Genomic DNA, 13,942 nt, shown 5'->3' with positions numbered 1-13,942 from the left:
GTCCTCAATAAATAGTAAACAGTAAAATTATTATCACAACCTAATCAAGAATGACAGACACATTCTGCAGCAAAGGCATGAATGATGAGTGTATTTGTGTGAGTGGATACTGGGCTTTCTGTTTGTTACTTTCAGCCAGAGGAGACAGCATTAGAGAAATAAGTGTGGCCAGGATTCAGTTCTTAGAAGCATAGAATAAGCCCTATTTTGGCTCTCTGCTCCTCCCGTGAGAGACAGCCGCATTTACTTGTCCATCACAGCACCAGCCACATGATGGTGAAGATGAAGGTTGGAGTCAAGGGATTTGGCTATTTTGGGTGCCTGGTCACTAGCTGGTAAAGTGGGTACTATTGCCATCAATGATCTCTTCATTGACGTCAACTACCTGGTCTACATGTTTCAGTATGATTCCACCATGGCAAATTCCATGGCACCATTAAGACTGGGAATGGGAAGTTTGTCATCAATGGAAATCCCATTACCATCTTCCAGGACAAAGATCCCACCAAAATCAAATGAGGCAATGCTGGCACTGAGTACGCTGTAGTGTCCACCAGCATCTTCACCATCATGGAGAAGGCTGGAACTCACTTCTGGGGAGGGGGGCCCAAAGGATCATCATCTTTGACCCCTCTGCTGAAGCCATCATGTTCATGATGAAAGTGAATTGTGAGACAACAGCCTCAAGATCATCAGCAATGCCTCTTGTACCACCAATCGCTTAGCGCCCCCGGCCAAGGTTATCCATGACAATTTTGGTATCGCAGAAGGACTTATGACCATAGTTCATGTCATCGCTGACACCCAGAAGACTGTGAATGGCCCCTCCAGGAAACTGTGGCCTGATGGTCAGAGGGCGCTCCAGAATACCATAACTTTAACTACTAGAGCTGCCAAGGCTACCGTCAAGTCATCCCTGAGCTAAACAAGAAGCTCATTGGCATGGACTCCCATATCTCCACCACCAACGTGTCAGTTGTGTACCTGATCTGCTGTCTGGAAAACCTGACAAATGTGATGACATCAAGAAGGTGGTGAAACAGGCATCAGAGGACCCTATCAAGGGCATCCTGGTCTACATTGAGCACCAGGTTGTCTCTTCCGACTTCACCAGCGACACTCACTCTTCCAACTTTGATCCTGGAGCTGGTATTACCCTCAATGACCACTTTATTAGGCTTATTTCCTGGTATGACAGTGAATTTGGCTACAGCAACAGGGTGGTGAACCTCATGGCCCACATGGCCTCCAGCTGCAGTGAGAGCACGAGAGGAAGAGAGAGGCCCTCAGCTGCTGTGGAGTCCCTGCTTTGCTCAGACCCGATCATGCTCTTCACAGTCTCCCCTCTTCACAATTTCCATGCAGACTACCTGAAAAGGGAGGGGCCTAGAAAGCTCCACCTTGTCATGTTCCATCAGTAAAGTCCCCTGTGCTCAGCCAAAAAGAAAAAAGTCCTATTTTATTGAACAGCCATTATTTTTTTAAAACGGGTACGTAAATAATAAAAATAATTCAACCAGTGTGGGTGAAGGATGCCATCAATGAAGAAGAGACTGATATGCTCAGTTAGAAATCAGTTATAGTAGGCTGGGTGCTGTGGCTCTTGCCTGTAATCCCAGCACTTTGGGAGGCCAAGGCAAGTGGATTACCTGAGGTCAGGAGTTCAAGACCAGCCTGGTCAACATGGTGAAACCCTATCTCTATTAAAAATACAAAAATTAGCCAGCCATGGTGGCAGGTGCCAGCAAGCCCAGCAACTCAGGAGGCTGAGGCAGGAGAATCACTTGAACCTGGGAGGCGGAGGTTGCAGTGAGCCAAGATCATGCCACTGCACTCCAGCCATGGAGACAGAGCAAGACTCTGTCTCAAAAAAAAAGTAAATAAATAAAAAGATATCAATTATAATAATTCAAACTAGAGAAGCTTAGGACCTAAACTAAGGTAATGGAAGAAATTTACATTGCAAAAACCTTGATGCAACTCCAACACTCAGGTTGTTATTTGATTCTTGGTTTTTAGCTTTAAGCCTGCGAGGAGGGTTGGTCTATTTTATGGAGCAAAGAAAAAAGCACTACCCATATTAAGGCTCATTTTAGCTAGAGTTTTTATGCTAAAAAGATAACCAAATATAACTAACTTCATAACTAATTTAAGACCAGTATTCAATTGTTGTTTTTTAATAATATGAGTAAAAAGACTAGGGCAATAAAGTGATGGTTTAGTTATGTATTCTGTAAAATTAGAATAACAATAGTATCCACCTTATCATGTTACTGTAAGAATTAAATAAATTGATACATGTAGAATGTCAATATCTGACACATTCTAGGTACTTTTAGTTAGTAATAATAGTAATGGTAGCAGTGTTGTTTAGAATATTATGAACCAGATAAGCCCGTATCTAAATATTAGTTTTCTGGCAACCTCAACTCTTCTGAAGTAAGAAAGAGGGCAGCAGATTACCATAGATTTTATCTTAGCACTCCTTTAAGACATTTATTCTTTTTAAATTTAACAGGTGATTCTTAGGAAGCTTCTAAATTATTCTACAACTTAGTAAAATTAACAGACTAAAAGAGCGCTAAACATGAAAACTAAGGGTCTGAAAGGAAATGGATAGGAAAGCTGAAAACCAATTGCCACAGGGAAAAAAAACACTTGTTAGGTTCACTTGCTTAGTGTACATTAATTTGTTTAATCCTCATAACAGTTCTTGAAGGTAGTGAGAATTCTATACATTTTCCAGACAGTAAGCCTGAGATGCAGAGGAACTAAGTAATGAGCCCATATGTAAAGAGCACCTGTGACATAAGTCACTCCGCCTTACCATCACATTTCATAGGGCACCTAGCCAGCAAGGACAAAATGTATAGCTTAATAAATAAATAAATAATAAAGCCTGCATCCAACCAGATAAGGACATAGCAAGCACACTACTACTATCAGTCCTCACCAGAGCACTGGGGCCATAAAAAGAGCTCAGAAATTTGTAAACAACTCCATGGGGCCCCTTTTTCCAAGCTTCTCCCTCTGTGCTATCTCTTTCCTACTTACTGGTTCCTAGGAGCTCTTCTTTTCAGTCTTCCAGCCAAAAATCTGGGGCTTTATTTACCACCCCCTCTGCCACCTACTTCCTGCTGCTGCATCCACACTAAGTGGTGGGAGAAGGGAGACAGAAAAACAGCAAGAAGTTTTGCTCTGCCGTCTTGGGACCAGACCTCCTCAAATTAAAGGAGTTCTCTTCCTTCAGAATATAAAACCTCTGAAAGCATTCACTGCCACCACTGTCACTCACAAGAGGCCACTTTCATGCTGACTCTAAGCTAAATGGCATCTGCAGCTGTGTGTCTATGACAAGATGCTCTCTCTGGTCTCAGGCTGCCTCGAGTCTAAGCCAGAAGATACCAGAGGAAAAAATAAACAAATTCTGGTCTTCTTCCCACTATATCTGCTATTATTTATTTTTCAGATTCCTCAAATATCTGCTTTATGTATTCTGTCCAGGATACATAGTTTCATTCAGTGGGAGAGAAAGAGTAAAATAAAAAAAAAAAAAAAAGAGAAAGAGTAAAATGTATTTTAAATGACACTCATCCTATTTACCCCTCTTTCAAAATACGGCAATAAAGAACTATGCTTCCATCACATCTTTCAGTGTTGTAAAATGATGCCAAATTTTCATTTTAGAGATCAGAAAATATGTTAATATTCATCAAGTACAACCAGATACAACAGTAATTAAATTATCCTCCCAAAATATTTCTATGCAATAAATTATATGTTTTTTAGAGATAAATCTCACCATGTTGCCTTAGATGAGTCTCAAATTCCTGACTTCAAGTGATCCTCCTGCCTTGGCCTCCCAAAGTGCTGGGGTTACAGGTATGAGCTACCACACTCAGCCCCTATGCAATAAATATTTAATAAAGAATGACAGGTGGACTATTTGGAGGTGAAAGGCAAATCATCAGGAGTTTGTAATTAAATTCTTTTCCATTTTTGAAATTTAGTTCAATAGCTGTTAAAAAAAAAAAACCACCACAGCTCGTGTATACCTATGTAACAAACCTGCATGTTCTGCACATGTACCCCAGAACTTAAAGTATAATAAAATAAATTACAATCAGTGATTAACCTGTATACTTTGTCCCTATAAAATGTAAAATTGTTACAGATGTACTATTAATTATTATTATTTTCTGATTCCCTGGTGATACTCCTGAGAAATAAATTTCCAGATAATTTAATATGTGAATTCTGTGATATAAACATTTAGATTACTGGAAATGGTAAATGACTAAATGTCACCCTAGTTAAAAAAAATAGTTTAATGGTCAAAATATAGTATTTTACCTTGTTACATAATCAGTAATACTATAGTTATTTTCACATTAGGACTTGTTAATGTAGTGAAATCCTCTTAACTGATGACATTGATATATAAAATAAGGTATTGTTAAAGTCACTGCTCAGTCGAAAAATGCTTCTAGGTGCCCCCTTCACCAACAAACAGCAATGTTCGTTTGGTTTTGATTCCTAGAGCAGGACATTTTGAGCTCTAGAGAAGGATTATGAGAAAGAGGCTGAGGAGATCTGAGGAAGATTCTGCTCATATATATTTTCCAATTTAGGTAACAGACAACAAAGACTAAAAGTCTCCCAGTGGAGAATCATCTGTTTTGATTTACACTTCATCTCCTCTCTCCTTCTTTGTTGATAACAAAATCCATGGTGCTGATATGACGAACACCAGTGGTTCACTGCCCAGATGGCCACTTTGGGATGAAGTCCTCATCTTACCCAGCTACTGAGCATGTCCACTGCCTTGCCTAAGGCACCCTATGCCAATTTAAGAACTGGTCAATGGGAGTGGCAGGAGGAAGTTGGATTCAGAGACCTGTCTCAATTCAAGAACACTCTGAGAGACTTTCTGAGCTCCAGAACTCCCCTTGGGATGGCTGGAGACCCCACTGTTATTGCATCCCAGTTCAGCCTCTCCTGCTCAACCCCCTTCCCTCACTCCCCTTATGGTATTGTTGCTGACAACATTCCTCAATAAATCTCCTGCAAATAATCCTGTCTATGGAATCTGCTTCCTAAAACTGGTCTAGGACAGCTGAGCAAGGGAAAAGGGTAGGAAAACACCTACAAGTTAACAACACTGTATATAAATTAGTTTTTCAGATCACTTTCTTACTTTGCAGACAGATTAAGGCAACCTAAAGGTACTAAATCACATAAGAGAAGGCAGAGTGTGGGAGGAGATGTGAATCTTTTTACTCAGTGATTTAACTCCAAGTGAAGTATGTAAGGCAGTTAACAGAAAGCCATATGATTATGTATTTTCCAAAATGTTTATCACATCATTATACATAACAATGAAAAATATGAAAACAATCTAAATGTTCAAGAATAAGGAATTTATTAAATAATGAAAACCTCATATGGTGAATTTTCCACTAACCATTAGATTATACATTATTGTTAAGAGACAAACAGTAAGAAAACGTATATATGATCCCAATTCCATTAAAAATTCTTATTTATAGATATGTATGTTTAAGATAACAATGATTTGCTCGCTATGAAAGTATAGATGATTTTTATATTCTATGTATTTTTCCGTTTTATAAACTTTTTAATGAAACTGTATCATTTTATAATCAGAAAAACACAATTTTATTAAAAAGTTTCACCAAATATATATCTATACTAAATTCCTTGACTAATAAAAATTACTCAAATGGAAGGTAAAAATATGTGCTTTTAAAAAGGCTTGTGTTTTCATGTTTTTTAGTTGCTAAAGGCATAGAAACAGTTACTTAGGCAAGATAACAAATTTTTAGAATATTTCAGTGATTGAAATTCATTATTTGTACACCTTTATCAAGAGAAGTCACCTCATTTTGTGGGGCTGATTAGGAGCTAACTTTATTTTGAAATTGAATCCTTCGAAAATGTGGTCTATGTGCATTTTTTAGTTCAAAAGATTCTTTGGTGGACAGAGCTGTATGAGATTCATTGATTTTAAAAGATTAGAAGAATAAATATACCAGTATAAACTATCAATAAACAAAAAAGGTGCAGAAATGAATGTGTGTTCTTCATAGTAAGAACAAGAGAGTACAGGTGACAAAAATGTAAATAAATGATGAAAATCAAATATTATACAGGATTTATGGTAAGAACCGTCACTTAATAGATTTGAACTTACAAAGACAGTATACATGAATGCAATGCCACAAAGCATGCAAGACATAGGGAAAAGAAAATTGCAAAATGTTCTTCAACACGGCCAAAATGAGCTTTGCCTGAAGTTTAATCAATGAAATCACAAATAGTAATAGTGGATTAAAAAAATAATAATAATACAGTTGTATCTTTTTTTTTTTTTTTTTTTTTTTTGAGATAGAGTCTTGGAGTCTTTCTCTGTTGCTCAGGCTAAAATACAGCGGCACAATCTCGACTCACTGCAACCTCCACCTCCCCAGTTCAAGCGATTCTCCTGCCTCAGGTTCCTGAGTAGCTGGGATTAAAGGCGCGTGCCACCACGCTCAGCTAATTTTTGTATTTTTATTAGAGACAGGGTTTCACTATGTTGGTCAGGCTGGGCTCAAACTCCTGACCTCAGATAATCCACCCACCTTGGCCCCCAAAAGTGCTGGGATTACAGGTGTGCGCCACCATACCTGGCCAATACAGTTGTATCTTAATATTTAACTAGTGTTGTTTTTACTAAGGAAATAAATTGCCACCCCAAAATTACAGGCAGACTCCAGAAAGGACAGAAAATAGGGTCATGGGGAGAAGGAATTCGGTCCCATTTCACTGAGACCCATAGACACTGTAACACAACTAGTAACATTATTAATTCTATCAACCCTAACTAATTGTACATGCTCTCAAGGTGATTCCAACAGTACAGACAGGATAAACATTCATGGAAGTAACTGTGAGTCACACAGAGCAGGCCCCTCCTCAGGAGTGGCAAAATGGACTGATTATTGCTAGGAAGTGGCCTGGGAGACAATGAAGCACTTCATGTATAATCACAAATCCCACCTTGAAAAATGGAATTGTAAAACTACATTTTAGAACAATGGCAATAGGTTTGCATTTCTAGTATTTTTTAAATTGGCTTAGCTAGAAAAATTTGCTCATGACTAAAAAATAATATGTAAGATAGGAGAAGGGTTATTTCTTACCTAATTTCATACAAAAACAATTTAGCAATTTTGTAGAACACCACAGAGGATCAGCAGATTAGAACCAGTTTTACTTCCATGATAATGTTGAGAAGTTAGTAAATCCAGTTAATGACAAAAAATGATTTTGATTACTAAAAATGTTTAGCTATTTCTAGGTTGCTCATTTCTTCTAAACTTTCAGGCCTCTCAATTTGCCTTCTATAGAGTGTTTTTCTTTTCTTTCTTCTAAAGTTTGCAAATATATAAATATTCGTGAAATATCTACCACGCCAAGCTACTAAAATAGGATGTATAAAATAGAGTGACTGGCTATTATTCAAAGTTATTTATTATACACATATAATGTGCCAAGCACTTTTCTTGATACTGATACTATGACAATGAATAAAATAGATAATTCCTGCCCCCGTGGAGCTATGTTCATGGAGCTGTGATGGGATTGGCAGACAAACACTTAAGCAGGTGAAATACATAGTATATCAGCTGCTAATGAGTGATAAGAGGAAAAAAGCATAAAAGAGAAATAGGGATCAGTAATATTAACTTTTAGATTGGCAGACAAGGAAGTTGCACAGATGCATATCTAAGTCACAGCTCCAGAATTTTCCTTAGAACCTTAGAATGTAGCTAAAACTAAGAGTTATACAAAAATGGAGCCCCATGAGAGTCTAATCCTCGTGAAGGCCACATAAAGAGCTGCTTCATTTACACCCAGTGCATTTTGCTTGAGCTTTCTGCTAATTGAAAATTAGCACGCATTCACTACCTGAATTCAAAATAGTCTACAAATCTATAGTAATCAAAATAGCATGGCACAGGCATAAAAACAGCCAGTGGAACAAAATAGAGAGCCCAGAAATAAATCCAGGCTTTTCCAGCCAACTCGTTTTCAACAAAAGTGCCAAGAACACACAGTGAGGAAAGGACAGTCTCTTCAGTAAATGGTGTTGGGAAAACTGAATATCCACATGCAAAAGAATGAAAATAGCCTCTTATCTCACACCATATACAAAAATCAACTCAAACTGGAGTAAAGACTTAAATGTAAAACCTGAAGCTATGAAATTACTGAAAGAAAACATAGGGGAAAAGCTCCATTACATTGGTCGGGGCAATGATTTTTTGGATATGACCCCAAAAGCACAGGCGACAAAAGCAAAAATAGAAAAATAGTATTACATCAAAGTAAAAAGCTTCTGCACAACAAAGTAAACAATCAACAGAATGAAGAAACAACCAATACAATGGGAGAAGATATTTGCAAACTATACACCTGATAAAGGGTTAATAGCCAAAATATCTAAGGGACTCAAGTCAAGAAAATGGAAAACCCAATTTAAAAATGGGCAAAGGAACTGAATAAAAATTTCTCAAAAGAAGACATACAAATATTCAACTGGTATATGAAAAAAATGCTCAACATCACTAATTATCAGGAAAATGCAAATTAAAATCACAATGAGAGATCACCTCTCTATGGAGGGACATTGTTCTGCCTTTACACATGTCATTCCCATGCCTTGGTGTCACAGGGATATTCACAAAAGGCAAGTGAAATTGTAATTACAGCAACTCTTGCCCCACTCAAATATCTGGTAATTGTGTTCTGCAGCAAACTTGAGTTTGGTAAATGAGTATAAGAAAATCCTGTTAGAGTGGCTATTATCAAAAAGACAAAAGCTAAGTGTTGACGAGGATGTGAATGTCCCACCTTGCACGCTCTTGGTGGGAATGAAAATTAGTATAACCGTTATGGAAAACAATATAAAATTTCCTCAAAAACATTAAAAATAGAACTACCATACAGTCCAGCAATCCCATTATGGGATGCAATCATATCTATATCCAAAGGAAATAAAATCAATGTGTCAGAGTTATTTATATTTTCATGTTCACTGCAGTATTATTTCTAACAGCCAGAAAATGGAATCAACCTGAGTCCATCAGTGAATGAATGAATAAAGAAACCGTCATATAGATACATGATGAAACACTATTCGGCCATAAAAAAAGAAGGAAATCCTGCTGTTTTTAACATTGTGAATGAACCTGAAGGACATTACGTTAAGTGAAACAAATCAGGCACAAAAAGACAAATATATGATCTCCTTCATATGTAAAATGTAAAAAATTGATCGCCTAGAACTAGAGAGTAGAATAGTGTTTTATTTCACTGTAAATGGAGATTACCACACAGAGGAATATCTGATGCTTTCATTTTCAACAAAGATGCCAAGAACACACAGTGAGAAAAGGGCAGTCTCTTCAATAAATAGTGTTGGGAAAACTGAATATCCACATGCAAAAGAATGTCATAGAGATATATATGGAGCGGGGGCAGTTGCAGTTGCAGGTGGGGGCTTGGGGTGATGTTGGTCAAAGGATACAAGCTTTCAGTTAAATGGAAGGAATAAATTGAAGAGTTCTATTGTACAATATCATGACTATAGTTAATAACAATATATTGTATTCCTGCAAAATGCAAAGAGAGTGGATGTTAAGTGTCCTCACCACAAAAACGTGATTATGTGAGGTAATGCATATATTAATTAGCTACATTCAGTCATTTCACAACGCATATGCACTTCCAAACATCACATTGTGCAGATGAAGATATACAATTTTATCTGTCATCTAAAAATAAAATAACACTGTCTAGAAAAAAAAATTAGCAGTGGATGAAATATTTCCAAAATAGCCTCACGGTAAGCCTGAGGTAATGGAATTGCCAAGAGCTGAGAATATGCTCTGCCCTACAAGTGACTTAATTGTTTAGTTAGAATTGGATCAGCCAGAAAGCAACAGACATTTTTCTGTGTGGTAATCTCCATCTACAATGAAATAAAATGTGGTCAAAGGAATGATTTAAGGATTAGAGGGTCACCAAGCCCTTCTTTACATAAAAGTCCAATAGACTTTTCTGTGGCAGCACACTAGAGAGCTTCTCTAAAAGTACACGCTAGGTAGTGACCTTAAAATAGCAACCAGAAGAAGGTGACCAGATTAATCCACTGATAAGTGCCCAGAACCTGCCTGGAGGTCTGGATTTACAAGGTGAGTACAAAAATGAAATTGATCATGAAACTATTTCAGCCTAGGCAGCGTTTTAATGGAATTTTTCCAATATACACTTTGAAGGTTCTGTTAGAGAACAGAATGAAGAGTCTCAGGAATACTTGGTTGAGATTTTTAGTCCATCACTCATATCAAAAATTTTTATAAAACAAAAATTAAAAGAATGATTTTTGAAATCATATTATTCTATCATCAGCAGCAAAATAATTGGAGGTGGATTTCCACTTTAAACAGAGTGATATATTCAATCTTTGCTTGATTAGTCATTGCAAATGTTGTAATGTATCATCTAATACATAATTGATGCTTTTAAGAAAGCAACTCTAGGCAGGGAGCAGTGGCTTACACCTATAATCCCAGCACTTTGGGAGACTGAGGGGGGTGATCACAAGGTCAGGAGCTCAAGACCAGCCTGGCCAACATGGTGAAACCCCATCTCTACTAAAAATACAAAAATTAGCCAAGCGTGGTGGCATATGTCTGTAATCCCAGCTACTCAGCAGGCTGAGGCAAGAGAATCATTTGAACTGGGGAGGCAGAGGTTTCAGTGATCCAAGATCGCACCACTGCACTCCAGTCTGGGTGACAGAGTGAGACTCCCTCTCAGAAAAAAGAAAAAATAGCAACTCTAGATTCCTTATAATGCAGTGACTCTTGGGTGTTATGGGAGTGAGATCCTACCACTGCTATCTAGAGAACATAGATACTAGGCCAACACACAAGCCCCTTGTAACACAGGGTCACCACTTGCTTCTCTAGTAGGAAAATTATTCTGGACAGGGCTTCATTGCTTCTCTTCCAGAGTTAAAAATTATCTGAAAGTTTACTACCTGGTGGTGGATTAGAATGAATACATGAAATATATTTACATGGTATATAATTGTGTTTATTTTACAAATATTGTATGATATTGCATAAATATTATATATGTAATAAATTCAAGTCCTGAAATATATTTAATCTTTACATTAAGGAAACTGAAGGACAAAAAAATGTATCTTTCTCAAGGTCACAGAAGAAGTAAGTGGTAAAGCATGGAGTAACATTCAGGTAGTTTGACTCCAGGGCTATGCATGGAACTGTTTTGAAGACATCAATCTTGCTACATTCTCAGTGGAAATTTTTACCATACTACCCTATTCATCCTGCTACAGAGAAGAAAAACAACTCCTCCAGTGCAGGTGAAGAGGCACTGTGTCTACTGACTAAAATGCTTCATATGTTGAACAACTCCTCTAAAAACATTTAATAATAAAATTTCATATATGTTAGGTAATACACATGTATCTGGTTTTATTTTATGTATTTTTGGGAAAAAATACATTCGTCTTTTTTTGTATTTTTATTATAAAATCTATGGGCAGAAACTCACAAAAAGAATAAAGAAAACAAAATCACCATTTCTCAATCCAGAGATAACCTAATTTAATTTCATAGGTTCTCTAATTCCATATCTGATTTTACGAAAATCAGAGATGTCAAAAAATATAAGCTCTCCATGTCACTTACAGATGACAAAAACATATTGATAGATCAATGAAATAAAGTCACCATGATACAACCTTTCATTAACAATATTAGTAAAATAATGTATAATTTAATATTAGCAAAATTTGGCAGTAGAAGGATTATTTTAAGTCAATGAAAGAGTAAATCAGTACAACAATGTCATTAATAGGAATCTTTCCAATGGAAATTATTAGAGATGAATGCAATTATATATGCACCCAGATGCTCACTTCAGTGTTATTTTAAACAATGGCAAGATTCAGAAATATCTTAAATGTTTTAAATTCCTTAATAACAGAGGAAATGGTTAAATAAAATCTGGTGTGTGTGTGCATATATACATATAGGAATATAATACAGTTATTATAATTTTTATTCTTGTTTATTTGTATATGATGAGATACCTACGAAACAAAATTTGAGCCAGGACTCTTCTTAAAATACCCGTTTTTCACAGATTCTCAATCCCCTCAGCTGATAGATCCTTGAAAGTTCAATGCAGGTTTTTGGACATGTCTCAATTCGCAGAGAGGACTTCCCATTTAGGGAAGCCTCAGGAGCTTACACATTTTCCCCACCCACTACCCCTTAATCCCAATAACTGTAATTGAATTGAGCAAATATTTTTAATGAATATACGGAATCTATAGAAATTTAGTGCACTTGAGAGGAATATAATATACACAAAGACCAATTTAAAATTGAGAATACCATGAGATTTTTTTTGTGAACATAAAGAACATTTATGCTTACAATGCTACAGTGTTCAAATTGTAGGCCTTTAACTTTTTTTTTTTTTTTTTTTGAGATGGAGTCTCGCTGTGTGGCCCAGGCTGGAGGGCAGTGGTGCGACCTCAGCTCACTGCAACCTCTGCCTCCCTGGTTCAAGCGATTCTCCTGCCTCAACCTCCCAAGTAGTTGGGACTACAGGAGCACGCCACTATGCCCAGCTAATTTTTGTATTTCTACAAGAGATGGGGTTTCACCATGTTAGCCAGAATGGTCTTGAACTCCTAAACTCATGATCCGCCTGCCTCAGCCTCTCAAAGTGCTGGGATTATAGGCGTAAGCCAGTGCACCCGGCCTAATAAAACTTTTAAAATTATAAATATATCATTTATTAAAACCTGATAAAAAAGAAAAACACATAAAGCAATTTGTATATACCCTCCACACCAATCTTGTAAAATTGCTAAATAAAATTGTCACACTATTCTAAACACTTACTGTCATTATTGGACATACTTATGCCTAGGGCTGCTGTTCAGAGATCATTTCTAATAATGGCAGTTTCAATGGAATCATCTAAAAATACTATGAATTATATACCACAAATTCTCTGGGTTGGAACACGTACAAGCATAGAGAACCATGCAGCCTGGTCAGATAAAAAGTACTTCGAAGAAGGAATATAAAGAGGAAAAGCAGGAGTAGGAGTTAGGCATACCATCTCTTGGGCAGATTGCTGAAACCCTCTATGTGTCCATTTCCTAATCTGGCAAATGATGGTGCTGATACCTGCTCAGCCTAAGTGACAGGGTTGCTGTGATGACTGAAGTGTTTTGTGCATTCTTACACCTACCAGAAGTTAATAATCACTAAAATAGAGCAGAAGTCTACTCTGAATCTCAGTTTCTTCATCTACACACTGGGGAGATGGAACAAATTAAAGGTTTTCAAAATTATTTTTGCAATAGGACTCATTTTTCAAGCCAACTCACACAGAACGTTGAAATACAAAACCTATGAAATTAGAGCTACAGTGGAGGATGTGGACATAGGAGCCAGGAGCTGTCTTCTCTTCCAACCACTGCCCTCAGTGCACCCCAAGGTAATGCCATGGAACCCAAGAGGCTCTGCAGAGGACCCTCTGTTAACCACTAGTCTTGAATCCGCAAAACCTGTCATTTAAATTATGGATGTTTCAATAAAAATCAAAGAGTTCTTTATTACCTACATGCCTGCTCCCACTCCAATAGTGTCTCATTGCTTTGAAAAATTAAATAAAATTGCCTGCTGCTGCTATAAAAAATATGACGGCTGATTAAAGCTCTAAATTAATTTTCTTACTGTGTACCCAAAAGCAGAAAATATTTAGCAAATCCTCAAAGTGTATAAGCAAAATGATTTTCAGAGTTTTATTTTTAACT

At 37.0% G+C, this 13,942-nt stretch overlaps 1 pseudogene; it reads left to right on the top strand.

Annotated features, from left to right (window-relative positions):
- Positions 1-332: 332 nt before the first annotated feature.
- LOC108295801 lies at positions 333-1,421 on the top strand (annotated as a pseudogene).
- The last annotated feature ends 12,521 nt before the right edge of the window (positions 1,422-13,942 follow it).

The sequence above is a fragment of the Cebus imitator genome, unplaced genomic scaffold, assembly GCF_001604975.1.
Source record: "Cebus imitator isolate Cc_AM_T3 unplaced genomic scaffold, Cebus_imitator-1.0 Scaffold659, whole genome shotgun sequence".
Lineage (NCBI taxonomy): Eukaryota > Metazoa > Chordata > Mammalia > Primates > Cebidae > Cebus > Cebus imitator.
This window is presented reverse-complemented; position numbering and strand designations above follow the sequence as displayed.